Source organism: Tamandua tetradactyla, chromosome 22 (assembly GCF_023851605.1).
Source record: "Tamandua tetradactyla isolate mTamTet1 chromosome 22, mTamTet1.pri, whole genome shotgun sequence".
In the NCBI taxonomy this organism is placed as follows: Eukaryota; Metazoa; Chordata; class Mammalia; order Pilosa; family Myrmecophagidae; genus Tamandua; species Tamandua tetradactyla.
The window spans coordinates 2,086,934-2,104,252 of record NC_135348.1 but is presented as its reverse complement, the minus strand read 5'-3'; the positions used below and the strand labels follow the sequence as shown (position 1 = coordinate 2,104,252).

The 17,319-nt window shown below is 39.3% G+C and overlaps 1 pseudogene; it reads right to left on the bottom strand.

Moving 5' to 3' along the window:
• Window positions 1-4,351: 4,351 nt before the first annotated feature.
• LOC143666012 (putative ATP-dependent RNA helicase Pl10) lies at window positions 4,352-9,266 on the bottom strand (annotated as a pseudogene).
• Between the last annotated feature and the right edge of the window lie 8,053 nt (window positions 9,267-17,319).

Sequence of the window (17,319 nt, the reverse complement as noted above, 5' to 3'; positions counted from 1 at the left end):
TAGTTAATTTTTTTAATTAATAAAAAAAGTGAATAATGGGGGAACAAATGTTAAAATAAATTGGGTAGAGGGAAATACTAGTGGTCAATGAGAAGGAGGTGTAAGAGGTATGGTAAGTATGAGTTTTTTCTTTTTTCTTTTTATTTCTTTTTCTGGAGTGATGTAAATGTTCTGAAAAATGATCTTGGTGATGAATATACAACTGTATGATGATATCATTAGCCATTGATTGTACACCATGTATGGAATGTTCATATGTTAAGAATGTTTGTATTGTATGTTGATTGGTTTTATTAATAAAAATTTTTAAAATATTTAGATATGGGCATTTGTATCAAAAAATACTCCAAAATGGTTAACAGTGATTACATGTAGGAAGTGCTTACATAGGGGTGGGGAGATTTTACAATTCTATTCAACCCATCCTTGAGATTGTATGTCTATATGTGCGCATGAATGGATGTATTCCTTTCACTCAAACACTATAATTTTATTTTTAATATATAAATAAAAGCCAAATCAGTATGACAGAAAAAAAGTAATATGTTGTATTCAAGATATTTGTTTGACTAGATATAATATGCATCCTTCTCTCCCTTTGAAGTCATAAGATTTAAGAACGAATTTAGAAAAACCAGAATTCTATTATTTTTTGTGTGGACAGCTGCACTTTTTATTTTAATAAAATCAGAACATGTACAGCACATGCAGTGCTAGCATCTGAACTAAAACAATAAACAATTACTACAGCTGCAGTGACTTGAGGTTCATTCCTTACATTCAGCAAGCTTAAATACATTCTTACATGATTTTTTAAAATCTTATTTATTAACTGAAAATATTGCTTGCTGATAAAACTTGCTCAGATGCTACTGCTGAAGGTACAAGCCACTGATTATGCCAATACAACAAAGATAACCATGCATTTGAGGATTGCAATGTGCCAGACATTTGCTGAAAAAAAATGCACACGATTAAATAAAGCTCAAGCAATAAACATCTAGATATTTCATATCAGAGTTTTGAAATGTTTCATTAGTATCTTAAGACAAGTGTATCAAAACCTTGGCATGTTTTCATTTCAAGTCACTAATTTTGTTTTTACCAACATCAGAAAGTTATAGCTATACTGCCAATGCTGATTCTGTTTAATTTGACTTAGGGGTTTTTTTTGTTTTTTTTTTACATATACAATCAGTAATTCTTAATATCATCACATAGTTGCATATTTATCATTTCTTAGTACATTTGCATCGATTTAGAAAAAGAAATAAAAAGACAACAGAAAAAGAAATAGAACGATAATAGAGAGAAAAATCAAAACAAAACTATATGTCACATGCAGCTTCATTCAATATTTTAACATAATTACATTACAATTAGGTAGTATTGTGCTGTCCATTTCTGAGTTTTTGTATCCAGTCCTGTTGCACAGGCTGTATCCCTTCAGCTCCAATTACCCATTATCTTACCCTATTTCTGTCTCCTGATGGTCTCTGTTACCAATGACATATTCCAAGTTTATTCTTGAATGTCGGTTCACATCAGTGGGACCATACAGTATTTGTCCTTTAGTTTTTGGCTAGTCTCACTCAGCATAATGTTCTCAAGGTCCATCCATGTTGTTACATAGTTCATAAGTTTATTCTGTCTTAAAGCTGCATAATATTCCATCGTATGTATATACCACAGTTTGTTTAGCCACTCATCTGTTGTTGGACATTTTGGCTGTTTCCATCTCTTTGCAATTGTAAATAATGCTGCTATAAACATTGGTGTGCAAATGTCCATTTGTGTCTTTGCCCTTAATTGACTTAAGGTTTTAATATGACTTAGCATTAAAAGCTCATACTACCCTGAAATATATAATTTCATGAATACAATGACATTCAACATTAAAGTGCCAGTGTTTTTACACTGTCTTGTGGTCAAGTTTATTTAAATTTTCAAAGAATCACTTTTAGGCTTACAAAAATAAATATCTGTCAAAATGTTCAACAAATATTACATAAACTAGCAGCAAAATCATCTAGAAGCAATCATGTACAAATAGTTTTCTTCTCAACTATCATTCCCAAATAAACTTATCTGAAATAAATTTTAGAATCTAGTCCCATTTCCTTCCTAGACAAGCTGCATTCTGCAATCTCCAAGAGACAAAATAAGACTGGAAGTTTAAGGACACACACACAAGATACATACGTATAATTGTCCAAATTCTCTGAATGTGCAATAAAAGAAATACTCTGTAAAAAGTTAAGGGCATTTACTTTGCATAGAATTTATGCTATATGAATGTCTCAACAAAATCTGCTGATTCTAAATAAATAAACAGAAAGATTTAATTTCTTTAAGAGAAAATGTGAAGAGAGAGGTATAGCTATTCAAAGTTGGTAGGGTAGCAAAATGGGGCAGCTCCTCCAAAGGGTAATGTAGTGGATCTACAGGAGGCTAGTTTATAGGGTCACACATGATTAGGCAATCCCATTGCTGGAAATATTCTTGAAAGAACTGAAAACAAGGACTTGAATAGACATTTGCACACTGATGTTTATGGCAACATTATTCATGATACCTAACGGCTGGAGGTGGCTGTTGCACCTTGACTGAGCAGAAGAAGGGTGAGCTGTGGTGCATACATAGGATGGAACACGTGTGGCTACAGAAAGGAACAAAGTCAGCAGTCATGCAATGAAGTGAATGAACCTTAAGGACATTAGGTTGACCAAACAAGTCAGAAATAAAACAACAAATATTGTGCAGCATGTTTTAGAAAATACTTATAAGAAAACAGGGGACTAGATAGTAACTTCTTACAGAAGTCACATATATTCCTGAGCTTTAAGTGTTATTTCTAAATTCTGAGATGCTCTGCTATGTGTATAACCTGTTTTTTTTCCTGGAACTTTGAGTACCTGTGTGAAACCTAAGACTCAGAATTAGAGTTCTGAAAGTAAGCATTCCTACATGCAGCAATTGTTAAAAAAAAAAAAAAAAAAAAAAAGCCACAAGAGAGATCAGGCTTCAATTAAAGATAAGAATGAAGACGATCTGGTTGAGACTAAGGTAAATCAGAATATAGGTCAAAGGAGATATTGTCTGTATATCAGAACTTCATGTAATATATGACACAAAAGGAAGACATTTATTTTGTCCAACACCTAAATTTTCTGTAGCACACAATCTAACTTAACCTGTCTGGCCAGTTCAGTTAAATAACCTAAATACTTGAAGCCTAAAATTGGAAACAAGGCCTTGAAATTCTGTGTAGTGTAATGTAATACCTGGATACATTCCAGAGTATGTTGGGCAGATAATACAAAAGTACCAACAAAGTTATTTGAGGGGACTGGAGAAAAAATATGGGACTATTAAACTCCCTTACCTGGGAAATCCCTAATACTCTCTCAAACATTAGGGACTCTGAAGTTAATAGGCCAAACCCCTGATCTTGAGGCTTGCTCTTATAAAACTTTGTTCTGTAACAGAGAAGCTAAGCCTACCTATAATTATGCCTAAGAGTTACTTCCAGAGAACCTCCTCTTTTGCTCAGATGTGGCCTCTCTCTCTTTAAGCCCAACTCTGTAAAGAAAATCATTACCCTTACTTCCTGCATGGGACATTAAGTCCACAGATGTAAGTCTCCATGGCAACGTGGGACATGACTCCCAGGGATGAGCCTGGTTCTGGCACTGTGGAATCAACAAAATGTGGGAAATAAATGCAACAAAATAAGGTATCAGTGGCTAAGTTTTCAAATAGAGTCAAGAGGCTATTCTGGAGGTTATTCTTATGTGAGCTTCAGTGAGATATCACTAATTGCCATGGTACGCCAAGCCCCAACCAATAATATACCTGTAAACCTTAAAGAATACCCAGAGCTCTCTCTGAGACTCTATGAGTGTTTCACTCACTAAATTTATTTCTCAGAAACCTGAATCCTCCATATGGCTCCTATGCCAGATAAACCCTGAAACCCAGAGTTAAAGTCTCTCCAAGAGCATCAACCAGTTGCATCCCTCTATCCCATAGATATTCCAACACCCTTTTACAACATCAAGAAGTGAAAATGCTCAATGCTCAAATATCCCTAAAGACTGGGAGAATGATTAAAGAAGAAGGAGAAGTTGCAATAGAGAAGATAGGATTTAACAAATGAGTATGCCTTCATTACATTGATATTTCTTTTAGTCTCCAGTGTCTTACAGCAGCTAGAAGAAATTACCTGAAATTGAGGATCTGTAATCCATACCATATGTTGAAATTTGTTCTATAACTACTTGTCAAAATGTACTCTGAAATGTATTGCTATTTTTAATTTTAAAATGTTAAAGAAAAAGTTATGGCCCAATGTACAAAAACATAAATCTAGACTAATTGAAATAGCACATAATAAAGGACCTCAATACTGTCAAGTGCGCCTACTTAATAAAAGTTTTAGAGCAAGGCACAAGGCATCAGTACACTTCAAAATCGATAGCACTTTAGGAAATTTCTGCCATCTTCCTATGCCACCGTAAAAAGATTGAGTGTTTTGATTACCACATTGTGGCCACAAAATCAGTACAGAATTCAAAGTGGCAGAGGCATTTTAATGGTCAAAAGTACTCACCTTTGGCCAGATTTAACATAAGCAGACTAAAAATACAATGGAAACTTATGCAACTAAAACTGCACTGTATAGCAGAATTGACACTTGGTGCAGTTATGTACATATTTCCAACGTGCATGATCTCAAAGGTTTCAGTTTCTATTCTTCCAGAGCCACTTTCACAAAGTCTACAGTAAGCCGGCTAAGTACCTGAACAGAGTAACGTGAATCAGCATTTAAAATAAAGCCTGCTGCATAATTCATCCTATTCACATCCTCATGACCAAAAACTTAAAGACTAGCGTGCATTATTAGACAAAAATATCCAGGGTCTTAATAAGTTATCAGACCTTTAAACTTTCCCTGTCACTTAGCTAGTTCATAATTAATGATCTGCCTTACTAAACACTGAAAGAGGAATTACTGTATTTACTTGCAATGAACTTTGAAAACAGTGCTTTGAATACATACATGTATTCAAACATCACCTCATCATGACTGGAATGACTTGTTTAAACTATCAGGAAAGAAAAAAAAAACTATCAGGTTCTAAATATCTATCCACGATAGAGTGAGCAAATAGAACTTTAACTTAATACAGTTTGCCATATTAGAAACTAATTCCATTAATATGCTTCAAGGCATTTGTTGTTTTCCCCCAATCTACAAGTACAAAAAAGCCTTAATGCTGCCTAACACTTAAGTTTTCTCCTTATAGTATTTATGGATGAATCAGTTATTCCTACTAAGCTGTATCACACCTGTGTGCCAAGGTTTGATTTTAGTCCAAGTTCAGTGAATTGATCTTGTCAAAACAACTGATACCTTGAGCATTACTGAGCCAACAGGACATTAAAACAAAAAGTAGTCTAAAGTTAAAGGCACAACATATCCACAAATGATCCTCAGTCACAAAATTATAAACGCCATTTGGGATGGGGATAGGCAGGAGAGAAGCTAATCCAAACTACAATAATGAAATCTTCAAACTACCTTCTGAACAGGGCTTCTGATTGTTTCTTTCTTATTGTGACTTTGAGATCCCTTAAAAAAAAATTCAGTGGAGACTCAAAGCTGGTAATATACTGTGAATTTTTGAAGCTATACTGCATGTAGGATGGCTAAATTACATGTGGTTTCCATATTAGATTGTTTAGCAGGGTAACCCACTGTAAAGCAGGTTGACTTGCTCCACCAGTTAAACCCCTGGGAATTATAATTTCCTCCATATCCATCACTGTTGTAAAAGTCTCCATAGCCTCATCCACCAAACCCTCTGCTGCTTCCATATCCGCCCCCATCACTGTGCTTGTTGCTTGCATGGCTGCTAATAAAGCTAGAACTGCTGGCACCATTTCTTTGTCAACAGTCTCTGGCACCAAATCCTCCATTGAATCTTCTACTCTAGAACGTCCATGATTACCACCTTTGTAGTGGCATTCATAAGCCATATTCTCTAACGAGGATAGCACTTCTTATTTAGTGCTAACAAGAAGATCCAACAAATTCTTGGTGATATTTATGCTCTTTTCATTAAAGAATGAGGTGGCAAGGTCAAGGTTTCCTACAAGGTTGCAGTATAACCAATGTAATGTACATATTCTTCAATATCACCTGGCAAGTCAAAATTAACTCAATTTGACATTGTTACCTATCCTAACCTGCCAAATCCCAACCAGGACCATTCCAGCCAATCCTGAAGAATACCCAGGGCAATATAAGATTCCACAAGGATTCCATTCACTAGTGTAACTTTCCAGAAACCTAAAAACTCCAGATGGGTCCCTGGACCAGATAAGTCCTGAAACCTAGAGGACCCAACCTCTCCGGAACATTAGATAGTTCCATCTCCCTACCCTGTATTAGTGACAGACCCTTCCAATGTGAAAAAGTTAGAAATGCCATAGCCCAAGCACCCCTAAACGGAGGGATAGAAAGATCAAAGGTGGTGGTGGAGTTATACAGAGAAGGTAGGATTTAAGAAATGAATATGAATGCTGAATCATTAAATTGATATCTCTTTTGGTCTCCAGTATCTTAGAGCAGCTACAAGTAAAAACTTAAAATTGTGGAATTATCACACTCTGAAATATGGCCTACAACTAATTGTGGTGCTGTGCTTTCAAGTTTATTGCTTTTTTGTATTATGTTATTTTTCACATAAAAAAAGTCAATTGTGGTGATAAAAAAATATTTTAAGCTTTCTAGCCTCCTATATTCTAGAGCAGCTAGAAGGAAAAATCTGGAAGGATCATATGGTAGCCCATTGCAAACTCTAGGATGTGTCCTATAACTACTTGTTGAAGAGTGCTTTGAAAACCACTGCTTTTTTATTTCTTTGCCTTATATATATGTTATATCATACAATAAAAAAGTTACAAAAATTGATAACATGTTTCACATGTGAGATGTTCTCTTGTTGCTACTGCTATAGCCACTAGAATTGGGCTTTTTTCTAAGTGGCAGTGGCAAAGGGCCTCTTCTCTATTTCTCTGACATTGTTCTCCATGGATATTGGTACAAACATATCCTTCATAGTACAAGAAATCCTCAAGAGATCTGTACATTTCGTGGTCTCCACAAACACAAAGGTCCGTGAATCCTTGCCTGTTGCATTTAAAGGGTCAAGTAGAAATGGCTGTCTGTCTGATTTTTTTCACCCACACTACCATGTGATGTTCTCAGAGGTAGAGCCCACTTTTCCTCAGCCAGAAAGATATATTCATCTGCACTGGTTTGAAGCTGCTGTGTACCAAAAACGCTATGTTCTTTTAATCCAATCTTGTGGAGACAGACAAATTTTGGGGTAGGTGATCTTGATTAGGTCCTTCATATGGAGATGTGACCCCACCCATTCCAGGTGGGTCTTAATCTTTTCCTGGAGCTCTATATGAAAGAGAACTCAGAGCCAACACAGACAGCAGAGATGAAACCAGACACACGATTGGAGAATCAGAAAGGAAATGCCTCAGCAGAAACCAGAAGGATACACAGGAGCTAAGAGAGCCATTTGAAACCAGAAGCCAGGAGAGAAGGCCAGCAGATGTTGCCCTGTGCCTTTCCATGTGACAGAGAAACCCCAGATGCAACCAGCCTTTCCTGAGTGATGGTATCCTCTCGATGCTTTAATCTGGACATTTTCAGGGCCTCAGAACTGTAAATTTTTAATCTAATAAATCCTTTTTGTAAAATCCAATCCATTTCTGGTACATTGCATTCCAGCAGCATTAGCAAACTGAATCATTATCCAAGAAGTCATGAGCAAGCATCTGTATTTCCTTAGCAAAAGCAGCACTAAATATCCTAGTGCAGCAAACCCTTATGGTGACAGGGTATCTTATTCAACCATTCACCATTCCTGAGGTTCAAACCTCATATCCAACATCCAATTAGCTTCATCCAAGACCAAGCACTTGTAGCAATCTAATCCAATCTTTTCTTCTTCCATCATATCCACTAGATATCCGGTAATGGCTACCTAAGAGTGGCATCCACATTCAAAATCTTGAATTTGTTGTACGATATTAGCAGCATAACCATAAACTACACAAGGGGAAACTCAAGGTTGGTATGAAAATTTTCTGGCTTCTTTATAGATCTGTACTGCTAATTCTCTTGTTGGTGTCAACACCAACGAGACAGGCTATTTATTGCAGTGCCCATATTTTCCATTTTCCTTCATGGCTCTCAAAGCATCTCCTGGATCATCTAAGTAAATTTGGCTCAGGATGGGCAAGGGAAATGCTGCAGTTTTTCCAGACTGTGTTTGGCACAAGCCATCAAGTGTATTTTTTCTTTGATAATAGGAATAGCATACTTTTGCACAGGAGTTGGGCAAGTATAAGAAGTAAGCTCAATGTTTCCCATGATGATTTTTCCCATCTGGACACTGCTGAAACTTTCAACATGTAGAGGACAGCTGTTGTCTGTTGGCTCAACTGGAATGTCCTGTAGAAGTTAACTCCAGGGTTGTGTCCAGAAGAGTTCCTACTTCAAGCATTCGCTTGGTAGGAATGGTTTTAACCAATACCTTCATCAGATGTTCACACCAGAGGCCCAATGTGTTCAAATATGCCAAAGCCAATTCTGTCCTTATGGCTGCCAATACTATCGTAATCACTCCAATCACAATCACCAAACCTTCCCTGAGACCCACTCCCACGATCACTTAAGAAACTAGACTTCCCTCTTGTACCCCTACAAGACCCAAAACTGCTGTATGCATCCTTCGCTTTGCTAGAACTACATCCAGAACCGTCTTCACGGCAGAATCCTCAGGCAGCCTCTCTTCTCCTTAAGGAAGGAGGGCCATAGCGTCCTTCGCTGGCTGTCCTTCCTCCACTCTGATCATGTGAAATGTTCAGGTCCAGGCTAGCAAACTGCTGGCCCAGCCGGAGGGCATTTTCCAACCCCCTGAAAGGCTCCGGATCTCGGCCTCTTCCACCACTGACCGAGCGTGTCTGAAGGCCGCCCTCTCACACGAGGACCATGGCCTGGAGGGCGGGGCGCTGCCACAGCCTTTTTCGTCAGTGCTGAGACGTGAGCGCTCCCCTCCCACCTGCTAGGACTTCTGCCCCGACGCCTGTCCCTTCGCTTAGTCCTAACCAGACCAGATTTCCTGGTAGGGCCCGCCCCCAGCCTGCTGCGCACGCAGGGCGCCAAGCGCAGCCATGTTCTACTGGGCGTCCCTCCGTCAGCTTCCGGTCGCCCCCCTGCGGCGTTGTGTTCTGGGAATCTCGCGAGATCTGACTGGTTTCCCGCGCTCTCCGCTGGGAACGCCCCGAATGAACGTCAACGTCGGCGTCCTCGCGCCTCTCCTCCTTTCTCTCTAGGGCTCTCCCTGCCCCTGCTTTCTCCTTCCAGCGCCCTGTGTCGGGTGTTTCGTTGTTCTCATCAGCCCTCGCTCTCCCGGCTGTAGCTTTCCCAAGTCAGAGGTAGGCCACGCGAGGCCCAGGCCGACGGGACGGGGCCAGGCAGAGGCAGGGTCAAGCGTGGCCCATGTGTGGCCGGGACCCGCGCTGGGACGGAGCGCGGCGTTTGGAGGGGCAGGGAAGGAAAAGGGGGGAAGACGTAGGAGGAGGGTGCCTGGGTGACTGATGTGGGTAGAGGTGAGCAGAGGCCTGTCCTTTTGGAGGAGCAGCCCTCCCAGTCCAGAGGCTATGTGGTTCTCTCCACCTTCCCGGAGTAGTCCTGAGCCACGTGGTTGGGTTCTTCCTTTCAGGGTGTCATCGCCTCCAGAACTGGTCTTTGGGGTACATTGTAGGACAGTGTTCCTGGTTCTTTCATCAGGCAGTGTGCTCATTTCCCGGTGAGCAGAGATGTCAATAGGATGACACCGGGATTTCGAGGAAAGAAAGAGCGTTTTGGGAGGTAGCCACTGAAGTCCACAAGAGATAAAGCTCAACTCTGTCTCCTTGAGCTGGAAGTGTAGAGGATTTTTATATGAATTTGAAGGGGTTGGTATGAGGATAGGATGAGATGATGTAGGTCTAGAGGCAGGGCTCAGTGGAGAGTACACAGTCAAAGACCGTGCCTGCTCATATATGGAATGATCACAAATGGCAGCCTTAGCGTGATGAGGGCTGGATGGATATTTTCGTATTATAATTAGGTATAGGTGACTTTAGGTCAGAATTTTGTTGCTTTCTGCATGTGTGGGTAGAAGTAGCCAGAATTTCCTGGGTTTTTTTTCCATTTTGAACTGGCCAATAAGGTAGAATTAAAAATAAACAGAAAATGGGTAGGATGCAGTCCTACTGACGGAGGGTGACTCTTAGGCACACTACCAGGGCATGGCCATCGTGGGGACTGGTTTAGGAGGCAGGACAAGGGGGTTTTAGGCAGTTAGATTTCTAAGCAGGGTACCTTCTGATTATGTCATCAGCCAGCCTTAGTGGTAGGTATGAATGTTGTACTGGCTGTTAAATATTTTGAACTTTGTTTCACTTATGCCCATCTTAGAGTAAACTTTTTTCCATAATTTTTGGCAAAGTGGTTGATGATATGGAGTGCAGAGTTCTCTGAGCAAAAATCTTACTTTTTAAGCATTGATCAATATTATAGCATTGATTAAAATATTAAGCTGAACGCATTTTAATCACTGAAAGCGGATTGGGTTTTCATGATTTAAAGTATCTATAGGCCTCTTTTACCTAAAATGAAACGGGGAATTCTGAGATCTGTCCAATTTTCTGTTCAGAGACATGCTAAGGTTATGCACATTGAATGCTGTTTAAAGAGATAGAAATAAAGTTCTGTTTTAATCTCATTACAAATCATTTTTATTTAAAGCACTTGTTACAAAAATATTATTTCAATGCATATTGTACAGCATATTATTTCTTCTCAGTAGGGCTGGTTTGATTAAGGTGTCTCGATTTGTGTATAATCACAAAATGGTTTTTTTGTCCATTGAATGCTAACATCTGTACTCTGTTGAATCCTTTTGATAACTTTTTATTATATTTAAGCTCCTTAATGTTGTCTCCAATTTCTTAATATTTTCAGTCAGTAAAAAACTTTCATTTTTGTATTAAAACATAGCAACACGTTCTTTAAAGTTATAATCTCAAAGTTCTCCCTCTGACCCTAGTGGTTTAGTTGAGAATGCTTTCATTCATCCCCTTCTCTCACATCCTTCCTTTATCCCTCTTCCCGATCAGTGGTTTCTCCAAATAGGAGATTACTCATCCTTCCGTGTTGAACATCATTGCTGATCTAACTTATTTCCATGAACTCAGCAAGGTGTTAAGCTCATTTGATTATATATTTAATAGGAAGTAGCTCTAGCAGTTGGCGATTCATTTCTAGGTTAGATTACACCTTTTTGCTGTCCCCCGATAACAGGCATCACACAGAATTTCTCCGATGCATGTACATTTTTACTCCTCCTTTAGTTTGTCAGGCCTGCAGCTGCCAATCTTGTTACCACTTTTACCTTAGTTCCCCAGCTGCTAAAATAAATACCATACAATTGGTTGACTTAAACAATGGGAGAATTTATCGGCTCATAGTTTGAGGATCAAAGAAGTCCAAACTCAATGAGTCAGCAAGGAAATGATTTCTCCTCAAAGACTTTATGGTGTTCTGGAACTGAATGCTAGAGATCCACGGTCCTTAGCTTTTCTTACTTATAGTGACATCTTTTTCTTTTGGGTTTCCTTGACTTTAAGCTTCTAACTGTTCTCCACAACTTCTCCTTCTGGGCACAATTTCCTTTGCATATAAGGATTTCAGTAATATTGATTTAAGGTTCATTCTCGTTCAGTTTGGACATACCTTAACTAGTAGCATCTTCAAAGTCCTATTTTCAAATGGGTTCACATCCACAGCACCAAGAATTTTGTGGTAACATAATTAATCCCCCTACAACTTTATAGTCATATATAGAGGTGTTCTTAGGGCTTGGATCTCCAGGGGACAGTCCTTATACCCTCCATCTGGCTATACCATCACCCTCGTCACTCCCCAATGCTCTACCCAGTGTTTGTAAACTTTTTTCTTAACAGCTACATAGTAAGTATTTTAGGCTTTGTAGATCATATAGTGTCTGTCACGACTAATCAGCTCTACCACTGTAGCTCCAAAACAATCACAGACATTATATAAATATACAAGCATGGCTGTGTGTATTACTGTGTGCCAACTGTGTAAGCAATTCTTTTAGGGATCCCCTACCTCACCAGGGTCAGAAGAGAATTAGTTCAGTGCCCCTCCCTTCTTCTATGAGAAAGCAGGAAGAGGTAGTTTTTCCTCTAGTAACAGTACACTCTTCCCACCTTTCACAGAGTGCCCCAGCACATCCTTGAATTTCATGATACTAAAGGCCACCAAAAAAGCTCAGTATTTCTCAGTTCTCCAAAGCAGACCTTCCTGAGTTGGCCACAGAGAATTTAATGATTCCTTCACAGTGCAGTAAGGTTTGGGATAATTAAATCTCATCAGCATCTCGTATTATTCTATTTATATAATTTAAATACAGAATCATTCAGCCTTTTATTTTTTCTTAAAAAAAAAATTTCTCCCCACTGTGTCCCTCAATTGAACTTCCAAGTAGCTTAGAAGCAATGATGTGTTTAAATGAAGTCAAATAAAGCAAAAGTTCACTGTTTTAATTTCTTCTTTTATCATCTTTAATAGTCATAGAAATAAGGAAATGACCTGGGAGCCATACACCTTCTAAATGCCCAGTGCCACTCTAAGTCAACTGCCTGCAGCCTTTACTGGTGCAGCCACAGGCATGGCAGCTGCTAATGTCACAGCTGTCCTTGTAATATCATCAGACTCCTTTGAAAGTCTAAAAGATCTTCTAAGCAAACTAATGAAAATAACACCAGAGTTAAACCAGTGATCATGGTGTTTATTAAAATTTTAGCAGCCAGGGGTTAGAATCAGCCAGGACAAGGTTCACCTAAGATTCCATGGACAATAAGAGTTAAGACGAGGTTTAGAGTTCCTATTTGGCGAGGGTGTGTTTATTGGTTTTCTGTTTCTTGGGAACAATGAAATTATCTAAAATTGAGAATGTTGATGGACTGTAGACTTTGGGCCTCTACATGATGCCCAATGAATGCAGGTGGCTGAAGGATGCACTGAAAGAGAAGTAGACTGGCGAACGATGGTGTATACTTATGAATGAAGATTGTGCTGCTACAAAAAGGAACCATGTCATGAGACGCACAACGATGTGAAGGAACATGTGGGACATTTGGTAGACAAAAAAAAGCCAGAAACAAAAAAGCATCAATGGTATGGTCACTTTTAGAAAATGCTTCTAAGAAAACAGGGGCCTAGATCATAAGCTTTTAGAGCAGACATATTAAGCCTGGAGTAGTGATTATTATTTCTGGATTTTGAGAGGCTGTTATATATATATATATATATATATAAGCTGATATTTAGAGATAAGAATGAAGCCAAACAGGTTGGGGTTAAAGTAATTCAGAACATAGGAATAAGGAAGACATTGGCTATATTTTAGAATCACATACTCTTTGAGACCAATGTAAGAAAGGTTTATTTGATGTGAAACTGAAATTTTCTGTAGTGCATAATCTAATTCAACCTATCTGTATAGCCTATCTGAACAATTGAAATACAGGAAGTACAGAAAAAGAAAGAGGTCCTTTAATCCTGTATAGATTATTGTAATGCCTGAAAGACATCCTAAGGTATATTAAGCAGATAATCAAAAAGTACTGGCAAAGTCCTGTGAGGGAGGGGAGGAACAATATGGAACTATTAAACCTTACCATCAGGGAATCCCCTGATACTGTGTCAAACTTTAGGGATATCCAAATCAATAGGCCATGTCCTTGATCATGAGGCTTACTCTTATGAAGCTTATGTAGGTAGTAGAGAAGCTTAGACTACCTATAGGCATGCCTAGGAGTTACTTCTAGAGGACCTCTTTTGTTGCTCATATGTGGCTTCAGTCTCTCTGAGCCCAGCTCTGCAAGTGAAATCATTGCCTTCCCCGCTACATGGGACATGACATTCAGGGGTGAAAGTCTCCCTGGTGATGTGGGAGATGACTCCCAGGGATGAATCCAGACCTGGCACTGTGGGATCAACAATTACATCCTGAACAAAAGGGGGAAAAGAAGTGTAATTAATAAAGTACCACTGGCAGAGAGAGTTCAAATTGGGTTGAGAGGCTACTCTGGAGGTTGCTCTTACACAAGCTTCAGGTAGACCTTGCTACCTATCATAACCTGCCAACCCCCATCCAGGACCATTCCAGCCAATCCTAAAGAACATCTAAGGCAATATGTACGATTCCACAAGGGTTCCAGGCACTAGAGTAACTTTCCAGAAACCTACAACCTCCAGATGGGTCCCTGGTCCAGATAAGTCCTGAAACCAAGCCCAGCCTCTCCAGAACATCAGATAGTTCCATCTCCCTACCCCATATTAGTGACAGATCCTTCCAGTAGCAAATATTTAGAATTGCCATAGCCCAAACAACCCTAAAGAGAGGTATGGAAAGATCAAAGGTGATGGCGGAATTACACATAGAAGATAGGACTTAACAAATGAATATGAATGCTTAATCATTAAATTGATATCTCTTTAATTTCCAGTATTTTAGAGCAGCTAGAAGTAAAAACCTAAAATTCTGAAATTGTAACCCGTGTGAAAGTCTGAACTATGTTCTACAACTAATTGTGGTGCTGTGCTTTGAAATTTATAGCTGTTTTGTATATATGTTGTTTTTCACACAAAAAAAGAAGGACAAAAAGTTGATTGTGATGACAAAAATTTATTTAAGCCTTCTAGCCTCCTATATTCTGGAGCAGCTGGAAGGAAAAATATGAGAGGGTTGTATGGTAGCCCTTGACAAACTCTGAGATCTGTCCTGTAACCACTTGTTGAAGAGTGCTTTGAAAACTATTTCTTTTTTATTTCTTTTCTATGTATATATGTTATACTATACAATAAAAAATGTTAAAAAAAAAGATTCCATGGACAATTAAAAGATCTTGGTATAGACTCTCAAGGCTAGAGAACATTCAATATAACAGAATTGAATTCGATTCCATCTTCACGGAAGAATTGTAGACATGAAATAAGAAGTTACCTCCTATTTCTTCTCTCTAGAGTTGATGTCCACTGCTTGATGCCCCAAGGGCTAGAACCTTATAAGAGAGATTCTAAAGGGCCTCCTCATCCTCCTTCAAACAAGGATATTGTAATAGTCAGAATTCTCTAGAGAAAGAGAACCAACAGGAAATACCTTGTAAATTTAAGATTTATAAAAGTGTCTCATGTAACTGTGGGAATGCAAGAGTCTAAAATCTGTAGGGCAGGCTGTGAGACTGACAAATCTAATGAGAGGTCTCAACTAACTCCTCAGGAAAGACTTACTGGCTGAAGAAGCAGTGAAAATGCTTTCTTCTCCCTTAAAAGTCTTCAACTAACTGGATCAAATCCACCTGATTGGATTATCTCATTTGCGGAAGACATGCCCTTAACTGATCATAGATATAATCAGCTACAGATAAAATCAACTGACTATGATTTAATAAACTAGCCTTCTGGTTATCAACCAGCCATGAAATATTCCTGCAGTAAGTTAGGCCAGTGCGTGCCTGACCAGACAACTAAGCAACATCACCTGGCCAAGTTGACACTAGAGCCTAAACAATCACAGATATATTCTAATGATCTCTGAAGATACCATTTATGTAAAATGAGATAATATGAAAATAAAACCCTGATCTACTGCAAAGGTGCTATGCATGTGTGTTTGCATACATACCATTTTGCATTCTGTGCTGGTCTGAAAGGATGTATGGACGCTAGAAAAGCTATGTTTTAGTCAAAATCCCATTTCATAAAGGCAGAATAATCCCTATTCAATACTGTATGTTTGAATCTGTAATTAATCATCTCCCTGGAGATGTAACCTAATCAAGAGTGGTTGTTAAACTGGATTAGGTGATGACATGTCTTCACCCTTTGGGTGGGTCTTGATTGGTTTATTAGAATCCTATGAAAGAGGAAACATTGGAAAATGGGAGGTTTAGAGAGAGCAAAGAATGACATAGCCACAAGAAGCAGAGTTCACCAGCCAGCGAACTTTGGAGATGAAGAAGGAAAATGCCTCCTGGGGAGCTTCATGAAACAGGAAGCGAGGAGAGAAAGCTAGTAGGTGATGCCGTGTTCACCATGTGCCCTTCCAGCTGAGAGAGGAACTCTGAACTTCATCAGCCTTCTTGAACCAAGGTATCTTTACCTGGATGCCTTAGATTGGACATTTCTATAGACTTGCTTTAATTGCAACATTTTCTCAGCCTTAGAACTGTAAACTAGCTACTCATTAAATTCCCCTTTTTAAAAGCCAGTCTGCTTTTGGTGTATTGCATTCAGGCAGCTAGCAAACTAGAACAGATTCCAAATTCAACAATAAAAGTTGAAGCCCTTCCCCAGTGGGCACACCCCAGACAAGTAGGGTGAAAACTTTTTTCTAAATGTTCTACAATTGTCCTATATCAACTTTTTATTTAAAAAAACAACAATTCTTGGAAAAGAGGAGGAGTGACATCATCAACATAGTGACATATTCAGCTACTGATAACCTCTCCTTAGAGATGCAGTGGGAGAAAAGTACTATTCCCACTTGTACAGAATTCTAGAGAAATGAGTAGACTGGAGAATGACTCTACAAAAGCTGACTCAAAGAGAAAGAAAACTATCAGGTAGGAAACTTCCACTCTGAACTGGCTGGTCCTCCTTCCTCTCCCTCACTCAGTCTCACACATCTGAAGCTCACAGAGATGGCAGCTGGGACCCTTCCTGCCACCCACCAGGGACATATGAAACCTCTTACAGTAGTGAGACAGTTCCCCACCTACATCCAGACACAGACCCATGCCCATGGAGGCCATGGCAGGACTTACGTCATAGGGGAGGGCAGAACACAAAAGAACAGCAAGGAGGAATTTTACAAAATAGGGGGCTAGAGAGGGGACCAGAAAATCTTCCTAAAACCAGCAAGCAGCCTGGCTGAGGCTACCCAAATCAAGTATTTGGGGTTCCAGGGGACAGGGAAAGACATTTCAAGGCGCAGGTCAGTGAGAGACAAAGAGTCTGGGAAAACATGTACAGAAACTGTTTCCAGACCTGGGTCCTGGTGTTGCTCACTCACCTGTAAGGGAAATAGCAGTGGGAGGACGGATCCTTGCCTGAGAGAAGGCAGCAGACTGGGCAACTGGAAGAATCCTCAG